The sequence below is a fragment of the Xenopus laevis genome, chromosome 7L, assembly GCF_017654675.1.
Source record: "Xenopus laevis strain J_2021 chromosome 7L, Xenopus_laevis_v10.1, whole genome shotgun sequence".
Taxonomy (NCBI): Eukaryota; Metazoa; Chordata; class Amphibia; order Anura; family Pipidae; genus Xenopus; species Xenopus laevis.
In genome coordinates, this window is record NC_054383.1 from 69,461,904 (window position 1) to 69,477,043 (window position 15,140).

At 37.5% G+C, this 15,140-nt stretch overlaps 1 protein-coding gene across 2 annotated transcripts in view; it reads left to right on the top strand.

The window, feature by feature from the left end:
- The window catches only part of b3gat1.L (beta-1,3-glucuronyltransferase 1 L homeolog), a 54,865-nt gene that overhangs the window by 24,269 nt on the left and 15,456 nt on the right, over positions 1-15,140 (top strand). The gene's annotated exons all lie outside the window — the stretch shown is intronic.

The following is a 15,140-nucleotide window of genomic DNA, read 5'->3' on the forward strand; positions in this document are numbered from 1 at the left end:
CTGCCACCATTTTTTTTTTTTTCAAAAAAATTTTTTTTTCTCCAAATTTTTTTTTTGGGGCCCCAATTTGTTTTTAACTTATAAGGGGGCCCCTGCCGCCAATGTTTTTTTTTTTTTCAAAAAAAAATTAATTTTTTTTCAAATTTTTTTTTGGGGCCCCAATTTGTTTTTAACTTATAAGGGGGCCCCTGCCGCCAATGTTTTTTTTTTTTTCAAAAAAAAATTAATTTTTTTTCAAATTTTTTTTTGGGGCCCCAATTTGTTTTTAACTTAGAAGGGGGCCCCTGCCACCAATGTTTGTTTATTTTTTAGTTTTTTTTACATTTTTTTTTGTTGGGGCCCCAAGTTTTTTTTAACAGGGGGCCCCTGCCACCAATGTTTTTTAAAAAAAAAAAATTTTAATTTTTTGGGGCCCCAATTTTTTTTATAAGGGGGCCCTGACCATCAATAGCTTTTTACAACTTGTGTGGGGGGGGGTTACTTTTTTAGCGCTGATGTCTGTGTGGTCTTTTAACTGCGATGTGGGCGGGATATGGGGCGGAGCTTGGTCGTCAGTGTGGGCGGGGCCCAGGGGGCCCCAAAAATTTTGTTGTACGGGGCCCCGTGATTTCTAATGGCGGCCCTGTCCATGGGCATCAGCTCTGTTGTATGTCTGCACCCAGAGCCACTGAGTCGGCTGGGTCAGACACACAGAGGGAACTTCAGCATAGAAATTTGCTCCATGTGTCTGCCCCCGAGCCAGCAGATATGAGAGTATGGGCTGTTTTTGGATGCAGACAGAGGATATAATAATAATCAATAACAAATAATTCACTGTGAACACGTGATGCATAATTATCATCTATCTCATTTTTCCCCGCTGGACAAGATTCCTGATGGTCCATGAAGACATGTCAAGGCCCCAATTGCCTTTTCATATACTTTTTGGTGGTTATTTACTTAAGCTCAAATTAATCAAATGTTTTTATTAAATCAAAGTTGACCAAACTCCCTTCCACAAATTGAACACATTTATCTATCATTTTTTTTGAGTGGAAATATGATGCAACCAAAAACTTTATCGAATTGTAGCTGCGAAAATGATGGTTGATCCCAATGTTATTAATAGGGAAAAAAGATAAATATATAGGAAGGCCTGGCCGGTAAAAATGATGGTTGATCCCAATGTTATTAATAGGGAAAAAAGATAAATATATAGGAAGGTCTGGCCGGTAAAAATGATGGTTGATCCCAACGTTAATAATGGGGAAAAAAGATAAATATATAGGAAGGCTGGTATTTTCTTCCAGAAAAGGTGGCAACCCTAAGTGCAGATAATGATGTCAAGATACAACTTCAGGGATATTGACTTCTACATGACCTGGACAGGTTTGAGATAGAGTATCAAAACCATGCTATTAATAAATTAAAAAAGCAAATTGTTATATTGCCTTAATAATTAGGGATGCACCGAATCCACTATTTTGGATTTGGCCAAACTCCCGAATTCTTTGTGTAAGATTCAGCCGAATACCGAACCAAATCCGGACTTTGGTATGCAAATCAGGGAGGAGGAGGGAAACTTTTTTTGACGAAAAGTGATTTTAAAGGGGAACTCCGGCACCCAAACCAAAATTTGATAAAGAGGCCCGCATTACACAGAAACCCCAAATATACTCATCACAGTTACCTGTTACTTCAAAAAGTATGAATAAATGCAATTTTCTATGCTGAAATCCATCTGTTTAACAGTTCTTCTCTTTCTGCATCATTTTAAATTCTGGCAGGGAAGGAGGGATTAAAACACTGATGTTACAAATTGTAACAACTTCTCCACAGCTTACAGACAGCATGCATGAACTACATAACCCACAATGCATTGCACTGTGATGTTCTGTTCCTTATTGAAATCACATGTGCAGGGAATTGTGGAGTTTGGAGGATGCAGTACGTTGCACTTGATCCTAACCAAAATGCATGAATTCATTATGGTGGCAAAACAATCCTATTGGATTGTTCATTGTTTAAAGGAAAACTATACCCCCCAAACAATGTAGGTCTCTATTAAAAGATACTGAGTAAAACAGCTCATGTGTAAAACCCTGCTTCATGTAAATGAACCATTATCATAATAATATACTTTTTTAGTAGTATGTGCCATTGGGTAATCATAAATAGAAAATTGCCATTTTAAAAAATAAGGGCCGCCCCCTGAGATCGTAAGATTCGCTGTGCACACATACAAACCACAAGTAAGGTCACATGAGCCAATTAACAGACAGAGTTCTGCCTTTTGCTTCCTCACTTCTTCCTGTTACAGTTAGTGTTGTAGTATTTCTGGTCAGGTGATCTCTGAGGCAGCACCGATAGAGTCACGAAATGGTGGTTCAAGGCAAGAGATGTAAAAGGACAATATTTATGTAAATATATATTCCAGTTTGGTAAGATTCTTTAATATGTCATTCAATTTGATATAAACTATCTGTTGCTTAAGTATTCATTTTGGGGGTATAGTTTTCCTTTAAATGATTTCTTAGTAAACTTAAGATATGGTCTAAATCCAGAATCCACCAGGTCCCAAGAATTCTGGATAATAGATCCCATACCTGTATAAATATTTAAGTCTTATAGTAAAACATGGCATTCCATTCAAATAGATAACACCTATTTTTCATTGAAATATATGCTGTGGTATGCTATGTCACAGGAGGCACATGATGTCAAAATAAATGTGTTAAATCTATACTAAGAGTTGACTCTTAATAATATACTAAAATACTGTATCATTATTTAAATTTGAACATTTTTAAATTAAAAATGAATAAAAAAACTCAATAGCAAATTTAGACTAACAAAAATAAATTTTCATTGATTTTATAGTTATTCCTTACACAATACCTGTATGAAAATGTGCCCTTTGGCCCCTGTAAAACAATGGCAAGACAATAAAACATAAGGTAATGGTTTAAATGAAGCATTAAAGCCATTCCCCTGGGGTGATTTTCTTAATGCTAAGCTATTGATGTTGCTTTCAAGCTGATTTATACTGTCTGAGACATGTAAGTCACATAGAAGTCATGTATTCTGGGTCACTGTTTTGTCTTGAAACTTGCCATAAAGCATTCAATATGAAAAGAAGCCAGCTTGATTTTTAGTTTGACCTGAAACAAAACGTCTTGTGTCCTAAATCTTAACCACCCTTCCCCTTATTTCAATAAATATCTCTAAGCCATTTCTGTGCCAGACACAAATAATGGATGATGTATATTTGAAATGTAATATTCTAACACAATATTTATACAAAAATTTGATGCCATGTTAGTCCTTGAAAATGCCTGTTGGTCGTAAAGCAGAAGATATATTTTAATAAAGCAACTCAAAATAATGCAACTGTATTGACAGAAGCTCAAGTAAACCTATATAATTGGGATAGCTCCGTCACACCTTTTATTTAGTAGTGCAAAATACGTTTTTCAACAGCTACAATCAAATTCTTGTATGCGAAAAAAGCAGATTTCTTACAATAATGCATTTTTATTCCCATCTTATTACATCTGTCCTTTAGGACATAGATGTGATAAATTAAGTGTTTTATTCAGATATATTCAGATACAGACATTTTAAAGAAAGACCTCCATGCTCTAGGCTTCACACCATGATACTATGCAGCAGACATTTAAGAGAGCACACAGATAGCTGCGGTGACATACAATATGCTGTCACTATATGCCCACCAACTCTTAGCCACAAGTACAGCCGATCAGTGCTAGTGAAATATAAACTATCACAGCCAGCACATTAGATTCAGCTATATGACAGTACAGTACATGGTGGTTGGCACTGCTGCCTTTCAGCACTAATACATAAAGGTTATTAGAGACCATACATAGACTGTAAGCTACTGTGAGGCAGATACTGATGTAAGTGATGTATAAGCAGGTGGAGCCCGGCCCATACCTGCTCCCCTGAGGGGAGGGGGGCCCACCGGCACTGAAACCAAAAGGGCCCTCCTGGCAGTCACCGGGGGCCCCGCATGCATGTGCACAGTCCGACTCTGTGTATAAGCTCTGTAAAGTGCCAGGGAACCACTGTACAAGATGATACCAATAGCTATATCAATGCTAATAATTAAGTGCTAATTTAAAATCTTTTTTTTCAAATACAGGTACCGCAGACTTTCTGTAGATCATCAGTTACTAAATAACTGTAGCAGAGATTCAGCCATTTGTATTGTCTCTAATGGTGGCCATACACAGGCCGATAAAAGCTGCCAGCAGGCCGAGTCGACAGCTTATTGGTCCATGTATGGGGTCCTTCGACGGGCTTCCCCGATCGATATCTGGCCGAAAATGAGCCAGATGCTGATCGTGCAAGGCTAAAAATAATGTCGGATCGCGGACCGCATCTGTTTGTTGCTGAAAACCGCCCATATGCCAAAATCGCCCGCATTATGATACTGTAGTTGGGCCCTAGGGCCCACGATCGGATTAGTCCGATATCGTCCACCTCAAGGCTCTCTGTGTATGTCCACCTTTAGATATTTTACAATGATTCAGTGTTGAGTGAATGTAACACAACAAAAGACTGCAAACTGTATGCCATGAAAAGAAAAAACATCTTTGGAAAGATGTGAAAATTAAATGAAGTGAAGAAACATGGGTTATAGAATAGCCTATCCTTAGCAATATTTCGATTGGTCTTCATTATAGTTTTTAAAATATTTGCCGCTATCCTGCTTTCAAATTGGGGTCACTGACCCCAGCAGACCAAAGACTACTACTCGTTGAAGCTACAGTTTTAATATTATTGCTGAACTTAAAGATTTATGAATGATTTGGATGGCTTTTTTGCAAATGAGGGAATACAGGGTTATGGAAGATAGTTCATAGTACAAGTTGATCCAGGGACTAGTCCAATTGCCATCTTGAAGTGAGGAAGGAATTTTTTCCCATCTAGGGCAAATTGGGTTTTTTGCCTTCCTCTGGATGAACGAGCAGTAAGGCAGGTTATACTGTATGTGGTTGAACTTGATATACGTGTGTCTTTTTTCAACCTAACTTACTATGTTACAAATATATTTATCAATGGGTGGTTTTGATTTCAGCATTTGATAAATACAATTCTGAAAATCCCATAGGAATGAATAGAAAGAAACTTTTTGTGGTGAGCTCTGACCTCACATTTTGATAAATCTGCCCCTAGTGTACATGAAACAGGAGTAGAATGCTTCTCTCCATGGGGCAAATTCACTAAAGTGCGAAGCGCCTAACGCTAGCGCAAATTCGCCAGCGTGACGTCATTTCGTTACTTCGCCGATTTACTAACGGGTGCTGGGGTAAATTCACTAGCGAAGTGGACGAAGGGACGTAACTATGTTAATTCACTAACTTGCGCATTTTACTGAACATTACCTCTTGCGCCAGACTTGCCTTCGCCACCTCAGACCAGGCGAAGTGCAATAGAGTAGATAGGGATTGCTTCAAAAAAAAATTGAAAAACGCTGGCGTCTTTTCCTTTTTTAAGGGTGATAGGCTAAAAAAGATCGTACATTTTTTTGGGGTACCCTCCTTCCCCCCGACATTTCCTAACATACGGCACCTAAACTATACAGTGGTCACATGTGTAGGGGCAATATAACACCTCTATTTTATTTTATGAAGCTTTCGCAGGCTTGTGTAGTGTAATGTATTTGCTGCTACATATACGTCCATTGTACTTTAACTTGGTGCCGTATGCAAATTAGGCATCGGTGGCGTAACTGCGCTTTCCTTGATGAATTAACGCTAGCGCAACTTCGCTACCTTTCTCCTCCCTGAGTGCAACTTCGGATTTTAGTGAATTAGCGGCGCCCTGGCGAAACTTCGCCTGGCGAAGTCAGCGCTAGCGCAACTCCGCAGGTAAGTGAATTTGCCCCTATATTTTCACTTTTGTCCATTCTTCCTTCAACCATGTGTCCTTCTGTGTTGGTCTTATGGGTGTGTGGAACTGGTTTTAGATCTATGTTAAAACCATCATGTCTCCTGTGGGGCCCATGGAAGTGCAAGCCTGGGAGCAATTGTATCTGAGATGCAGCCACCACAACTGCACCTAATGCAGCAAGTTGCATCTAGCATTTCCACTCCAGGGTTGCATCTGGAGTGTGCAATATGTTGTATGTATTGGATTCACTGGCCTATTGACACTTTATACTGTCAACCCTGGAGTTATTCCAGGTCTAGGTGGCAATAGCTCCAGGGTTCCCCAGCATCAATAGGCATAGTTTCATGCCATTCATCAGACAGTAAATGCACATTAGCAAGCATAGGAGTAATAGCAAAGCTCTAAAATGGATGTAGTTGACCATGCATAATGACATAATTGGTTATGGTACTTGTGCCCAAACATGCTTCTTCATAATCGAAAATGCATCCATTTTGACACATTGAAATTACGTAAAAACAGCTGCATTATGGGTAAAAATGTGTAGAAGTGCAGGAGTAGGTCAATATGTGCTGTATGTAGTCTATTTTAGAGCTGCCACACTGCCACTAAAATGCACTATTGTTTCTGAGAATGAAGAGTTATGCCTTTATATTGAGTGATTAGTGGTACTCATATCTGTAAACAACTTCTTATAGATTGGATTTGATGAAGGCAGAGTTTGCCATTTGCTTTTAAGGTTAACTTGCCACTTTCATAAATAATAAATGTTCCAAAGTAATGGTTATAAATATTGTTGAATAAAGATTATACAGAGAAGAAAACATGTTGATTTTACTTCAGAGACAACAACTGTAAGGAACAAAAGCAAATGGCTAATTGGGGTGCTACAATGTCCAGTTTGACAACATACCTATTTGTTTTTATGTACCGGTATGTTTTTATTTATACATAAAGGGAACATGTTTCAGGGTATATCATATTTTTAAAACACTTGATATCTCCAAAAATGCTCTGTCATATAAAGTAAAATCCTAGAGGAAACCATGTATACTTCCCTTTTAGCACGTGATCAGTTTATCCTTTTGAGCTACTGGATGGCTGGACTGCTATAAAAGAAATTTAGTGGTGATGTCAATGTATAATAAATATTTGAAATATATTTGCTGTAGTACATTTGTACATTTGTTGCATGAATGTAGTAATTTACCTGTAAAGTAGGTAGAAGCTTTTCTTAATAGTGTCTGTACTTTATATTTCCTCCTTTTGCTTGCTGATTTGAGCTAGCTCTGGTAAATAAGCATTAACCCAAGAAATGTTCCCTCTAATTCCTTCTCAGCTATGTGCACAAAAACATTTTTTAAACTTGTGTGTGTGCACACATTTTAAACTTGTGTGTGTGCAGGCCAGAATACTGTAAATGTAAAATTGTGTGTTTTCTCAGAACATTCTTTTTTTGCACCACAGTTAGTTGTGGGAGCTTGGCCTCGTAATTTGAGTGTACATCTTGGTGGGAACCCAAAAAAGGTGGTAACGCAAGGCCGAAAGCCTGAGTGGCTGATTAAACTGAATCTGAACTCTAAATATCACAGGACTTTAGAACACTGGAAGACAGAAGATGCAATTTTCAAAAATTCAGGTTCAGGATCAATTAAAATTTTTTGTTGTGGATTCAGTATTTGGCTAAATTTTAAAATTGTAGATTCAATACATTCCTAGTCAGGACAAATTTCAGAAGTTGTGCATCCACTGTGTATTTAAAGGTACAGGTACAGGTATGGGACCTGTTATCCATAATGCTTAGCACCTGTGGTTTTCTGACTAACACATCTTTCTGTAATTTGGAACTTCATACCAACTAGTCTATTTGAAAATCATTTAAAACCCAAATAGGCTGGTGTTGCTTCCAGTAAGAATTAATTATTTCTTAGTTAGCATCAAATACAAGGTTCTCTGTATTAATTACAGAGAAAAAGGACATCACTTTTTAACATTTGGATTATTTGGATAAACTGGCATCTATATGAGATGGCCTTCCCTTAATTCGGAGCTTTCTGGATAACAGATTTCCGGATTATAGATTCCAGACCTGTATTTAATCACATGATCAAATTTTGTGGGCAATGTTGGTGTGATGTGATGCCATATTCATGGTGGTCAAAACATCTAGAACTTGGCTAATCACAGCCAGTTTGTTCAGGATATGGTAAACTACAATAAATATCGCTGAGGATGTTGATGTACTTCAATCCTGTTTTCTAAATCAACCCCTTGGTGCATAAGTAGATAAGGAAGTACAAAGTGAAGCACAGGCATAACTCATCTGGTGGCACGTATACTGTATAAATCCATAGTTTTAAATAGAAAGCAGTTTTGAGAAATTTTAATTCATTTGCGGTGAGAAATATGGTATGTGATTGTGCCTTTTTCACTGATTTCCTCACTATGCTGACATGGTTAATAACCCAGCATATGAAAAAGCAGCAGGTTACTGCATTTTGCAGTGTTAAAATGTATCAGTGCCTGCAAACTTAACAAAATGCCTTCATTTATAAATAGAAACATTGCCTCAAGGGTTAAACCTCTAGTAAGACCTTAGGTCATTATAAGGATATTGGTAAGCTGGAAAAAATCAGATCCATTAAACCAGCTTAATAACTTGAATGGATCACTTTACAATTATAATGGGTTCTGCATTATTAGAACAGTTATAGATTTTTCTGAAATTGAGTTTGTAATAGCAGATTTCCTGTATTTGTATGTACAGTATATATAATAATGTCTCTTGATTAAAATGCAGCTATTTGTATGTACAGTATATATAATAATGTCTCTTGATTAAAATGCAGTTATCACAAGATGCAGAGCACACTTTGCCCCGTGATTGTGAGGGAACCCTATAATGTTGACCCTGGGAAAAAGTCTGGTTGGTGTAAGTAGAGGCTCAGTTCTTTCCCCTTAGTATGGAGACTATAGGCTATAATAAATTATTTTCAGAAGCTTTTGATGGATATGATCACATAGATAACTCCATACCAATCAAGGGTGAGAGGGTAACGTTCATCTGTATTCCAAATGGGCCAATTAAAGGATGCCAGATTTAACTGGTCATTCAGCCCCTTCAGACCTAACCAGCAGCTTATGTGCCCATGTAAGGGGCCCACCAATGGGCCTGCTCAACAAATATCTGGCTAAAAATTAGCCAGATATTAGTAGGGCAACAACAGAAATCCTCTAGCATAAGAAGTACATTGGCACATCGATCATACAAGTCTCTGTATGCTCCAGTGGATGATCCAGTTGCTGGCCTTAGGTTTCAGTCCAATTTGCCCAAGCATGTGGGTGGCCAAATCAGGCCTAGATTTTCTTGTTTGAAGACCTCGTCTTATGAGCAGATATGGCTGTTTATGGCCACCATCAAAAATATTCTCTCAATAATGTATTAATTTCTTTATATATAACTATGAAAATGGATCTTGAAATCAATAGTTGTAGAGATAAGATAATATAGTACAAGACGAAACAGCACCACCTTCTTTTTAGAAATTAAAACGCCTTTATTGGAACCCTTTAGGGCATTACAGCAACGTTTCGGGTCACACCTGACCCATTGTCAAGCTTAACTGACATTTTATAACACACCAATTTATACCCCCACCTCTCCACCTAGTGGTTGATACATAGCATGTGATAGGTAACATATTAACCTTTTAAATATCTAACAATGTTTCCAACATATTAACCTTTTTAAATATCCAAACATTGTGGATATTTAAAAAGGTTAATATGTTGGAAACATTGTTAGATATTTAAAAGGTTAATATGTTACCTATCACATGTTATGTATCAACCACTAGGTGGAGAGGTGGGGGTATAAATTGGTGTGTTGTAAAATGTCAGTTAAGCTTGACAAAGGGTCAGGTGTGACCCGAAACGTTGCTGTAATGCCCTAAAGGGTTCCAATAAAGGCGTTTTAATTTCTAAAAAGAAGGTGGTGCTGTTTCGTCTTGTACTACTAAGTGTATACCCGTGGAAAAGTGGCCACTGGATAACTTGCACCACAAGAAAGAAAAAGCCAGGAGGCTGTGCTGACTACCTTGTATATACCATGAGATAAGATAATATACCTTATTTTAAGTATTTTTAACGATATTCTAACAGCGACCTGCAGTGGCCGAATTTTTATTAGAAATGGTAGAATGTTTGCATGGCTTTTCCAAGCATTTGTATTTTTATGAATGGTGCGAGCACAAAGCGAACCAGATGCCTCACCCGTCTCCAGGGTTCAGCAAATTAGATTGTAGTGTAATGATAAATCAAAGTAGCTGCAAACTGAAATTAGTTGGTAAAACTTTAAGGCTTATGAAAGGGAAATCCCACCCAAAGAAAAGAAATTTTCCATGAAAATTCATTTCTAAGCAACGTTGCAATACTGTATACATTACTTAAACATTTTAAATGATTTTAATGCTAATTGTAAATTTTGTAACTTTTTTTTTGCAGTTTTAATCTGTCCCTTTCTATTCTATGCACTACTTCTCCTGACTCTTCAAACAATGTAGAACAAGTTGATTCTCCTCCAGTCAAGACTTTAATTCCCAGAATGGGGAGAATGTTTCTTCACAGGTCTGTCGATTACAGAACATGCAAGGTTTTATGGTAATTGGGAGTCCTGACTAGATGAGAATGTCTGCTACAGTGTGTTGTTTCAAGAGTTAGAACTAGCAGTGCAGAGAATAGAATGGAAGAGATTAATACTGCTTACAATAGAAATACATTTGAAAGGCTGTTCACCTTTGAGTTAACTTTAAGTATGATGTAAAGAGTGATTTTCTGAAACAATCTGCAATTGGTTTTAATTTTTTTATTATTCGTGTTATTTGCAATTTAAGCAATCTGGTTGCTAGGGTCAAAATTACCCTAGCAAATATGCATTCATTTAAATAAAAGACTAGAATATGAATAGGAGAGGGCATGAATAGAAAGATCAGCAATAAAGAGTAACAATAACAATGCATCTGTAGCCTTACAGAGGGTGAAGCACCCTTTTAAAGTCACTGATGTAATAGAAAGATAGATAGATAGATAGATAGATAGATAGATAGATAGATAGATAGATAGATAGATAGATAGATAGACAGTACACAGTGTGACTATAATGTGGCTCAGTTTTACAGCCCAATGGAGTATATATTTAGTACAAGTCTATAAATAAAAACTGTATAATAACATAAGAGGAGAATACTATAAACAGAGTCTTAAAAGCCTCATTTAGGAGAAGAATGTGTACATTTGTTGTGTGTGTAAAAGGTCAGTTCTGGGTAATATAACAGAGTTAATGTAAGCTCTTGCAGTGAAGGTACTTCACTTTGTTTATTACTCATACTTATATTGTATTTATACAATTCATTCATACTATAGTATTGATACGGATTGTAAAATGTTCTTATTTGTTAAGAATGTTACTTGATCATAAACCTTAAACATTTTCAGACATATAATATGATTGGTTGTCAATGTGAGAACCAAGACACACACTTAAAACTTTACAGTGACAGAGTAAGCAAGCAGTTCCTTTGCGGGTGGGGTTTGGGTTTGCCACACTTGCCCAAATAATGTTTACTACATGCAAATTGCAAACTGATATATAATCCTCTTATTATCTTTACTCTTATCATCTTCCAGTGTAAATGCCCAACAGTACAAGTATAATGAGATGCATCTTTAGTTCCCTGCCAGTTGTCGTTCAGCTTATTTAGCTTAAATAAATTGGGCTTAATGAGGTCGTTTGCACATGGATAGGGAACTGGCTACAGGATCGGGTACAGAGGGTGGTTATTAATGGTACATTTTATACTTGGAGTAAGGTTCTTAGTGAGGTCCATGAGGGGTCTTTATTGGGTCCACTTTTATTTAACTTGTTCATTAATGACTTAGGGGAGCGTATTGTATTGAAGTAATGTATCAGTGTTTGCAGTTGACACAAAACTATCCAGCCCAATTAATTCCATCCAGGGTGTGACATCCTTGCAGCAGGATCTTGACAAACTGGCAATCCAGGCAGCTAAGTGGCAGATGAGATTTAATGTTGATTAATGTAAAGTCATGCACCTGGGATGTAAAAAATATGCAGGCTACGTATACCCTTAATGGGACTGCACTAGGCAAATCCATAATGGAAAAGGACCTTGGAGTCCTTGTAGTTAATAAACTCAGCTGTAGCAAGCAAGCGGCATCAAGGGCAAATACGGTCTTGAACTGTATTAAAAGGGCATAGATTCCTGGGAGGAGGGCTTTATTCTGCCACTGTACAGAATACTGGTAAGGCCCCATCTAAAATATGCAATACAGTTTTGGTCTCCTTTGCTCAAACAGGACATTATTGAATTAGAGAAGGATTGTTCACGGCGCTTAAAGGAGAACTAAACCCCCCCATGGCCAAAAGTCCCCACTGCCCCCCCTTCCTGCCTCCCCCTGCACAGTGTTACCGCAGAATTGTGTCCCCTCTAGAAATACTGACCACACATGCAGAGTCAGCGGAGACCATGGGCCCCATCTTTTTCAATCCGGTAGTCTTCCTAAAGGGAGCGCCGTATTGGCACGTGCGCAGTTAGAGCAATCTTCCGGTTCATGACAACTGCACATGCGCCGAAAGTGAAGTATATTGCTGAAGGGAAGGAAGAAGACCCGAAGAATACCGAAGCGCTGGAAGATGGAGCCTGTGAGCTCCGCTGCGCTGACTCTACATCTTCTGGGGTAACTCTGTGCAGGGGGGAGGCCGGGAGGGGGGGCCAGTTTGGACTTTTGGCCGTGGGGGTTTAGTTCTCCTTTAAGGGGGATATGATAACTATGTATAAATATATAAGGGGTTCATACAATAACCACTCTATCGCTTTATTTAACAGTAGGTCTTTCCAGCTAACAATTAGAAAAAAGGAGGTTCCCTCTAAATATTCTAAAGGGTTTTTTTTTTTACAGTGAGAGCTGTGAACATGTGGAATTCTCTCCCTGAATCAGTCGTACTGGCTGATAAAGTAGATCACTTTAAGAAGGGTTTGGATGGACTTTTAGCAAGTAAGGGGAATACAGGGTTATGGAAGATAGCTCATAGTATAAGTTGATCCAGGGACTAGTCCAATTGCCATTTTGGAGTCAGGAAGGAATTTTTCCCCATCTGATGCAAATTGGAGAGGCTTCAAATGGGGTTTTTTGCCTTCCTCTGGATCAACTAGCAGTTAGGCAGGTTATATACAGATTTAAGGTTTAACTTGATTGATGTGTGTCTTTTTATAACCTAACTTACTATGTTACAATGTTATTTATGTTGCCCTTCAAACATCTGTCTTGGTGTCTAACACCGTAAAGGTCATATCAGTAGGATTTAATACAAACTCCCCTACCTTATTTATAGTTTCAGTGAATCCACCAAATATCTTTTAAGGTTTTACAGATTCATGGTTACAGTACATATAGCTAATTTGATGTGGCAAATGTGGACCTGAAAATGTTTTGCATCTATGCCTTAAATGAGATTAAAGAAGGTTTGGACTAGGGACTTCTTGACTTGTGTTAATCTAATTTTACACTTAAAGGGGTTGTTCACATTTAAATTAACTTTAAGTATGATGTTGACAGTGATATTCTGAGATATTCTGGGATATTTTAACATTAGCGGTCTTTGAGTTATTTAGCTTTTTATTCAGCAACTTTCCACTTTGCAGTTTTAGCAATCTGGTTGCTATGGTCCAAATTACCATAGCAACCATGCATGGATTTGAATAGGAGACTGGACTATGAATAGGAGATGCCTGAATAGAAAGATGAGTAATAAAAAGTAGAAATAACAATAAATGTGTAGCCTTACAGAGCATTTGTTTTTAGATGGGGTCAGTGACGAGTCGAAGGAAGAAGACAAATAATCATTGAGAATGTAACGTACAATAGAGAAGTCAGTAAGATCACCATACATTCTCCCATTTCAACAGATCCATATCCATCTCTCTGGGGCAGATTTATCAAAGGTTGAGGTGAATTTTCGAATGAAAAAAAATTTGAATTTCGAGTTTTTTTTTGTACTTCGACTATGGAATAGTACAAATTCAATTTGAATTTGGAAAAAATTTCGAAATGTATCATGTACTGTCTCTTTAAAAATTCAACTTCCACCATTCACCAACTAAAACCTGCCAAATTGCTGTTTTAGCCTATGGGGGATCTCCTAGAACCTATTTGGAGTCAATTGTTGGACTTTGAAAAATGTAAATTTTTTTGGGGAAAAACGTAGAATCTAATTGGAATGAATGCGCTATTCCTTTGATTCATACGATTCGAATTCGGCAGAATACGGACCTATTCGACCAAAAAAAACTTCGACTTAATTTCAGTTGGTCTTTTTGAATTAGAATTTCGAAGTTTTTTCAATTTGAAATTTGACCCTTGATAAATATGCCCCTTGGTGTTCTTGTAGGTATTGTGTATAGGCACTGGTAAATTTACCCACCATATATTGCCTACGATTGACTCAAAATAATTGGCACCGAATGGGTTAATAAGGGGAGAATACATTTATGTTTCACCTTTTATACAATTAATAATTATGCAATGAGCAATTGTAAAAAAAAACAGGGCGAATTTCTGTTTATGTTTATTAGTCCCCTTTTGTACAGCTCAGCAGAAAATTTTGGTACAATTATACAAATCACCAACAGAGTGTAAAAACTTCTGTTCAACAGGAGAAGTGATGTTGCTGTTTAGCGTTTGCAGTTGTGTGCATATAATGAAAGAAAATATTCATAGGCACGGTGGAAAGATACAGGAAGAACACCATTCAGACAAATCCAATTTGTTTGTGCAAAAGAAACAATAAATTTCGATGCCCACAATCTGAGTTACACTTAGAGATAAGGAATGGCCATCTGATAAAAAAAAAGCTCATGAAAGTAAGATTTTCTGTTGTATAAGACCAAACTGAATATTGTGGGTGAGTTTGACAGGCTGCACTGTACAGTACATGCAGAAGGTTCCAGCACTAGCATTTGGTTATCATGCTGTGCAGTTTGTTATTATTACAGAACCTTGCAGTCTGCCTAGTTTGGTTTCCAGGGATCAGTGCAATAATATGACCTCAATTGGTAGCATTAGTTGAGGGATATTTAGCACCAGTATGACAATATACCAAGAACAATCCTAGCAGGACAACAACCACAATTTTAGAATATTGAAATATGCAGCTCCAGAATGCA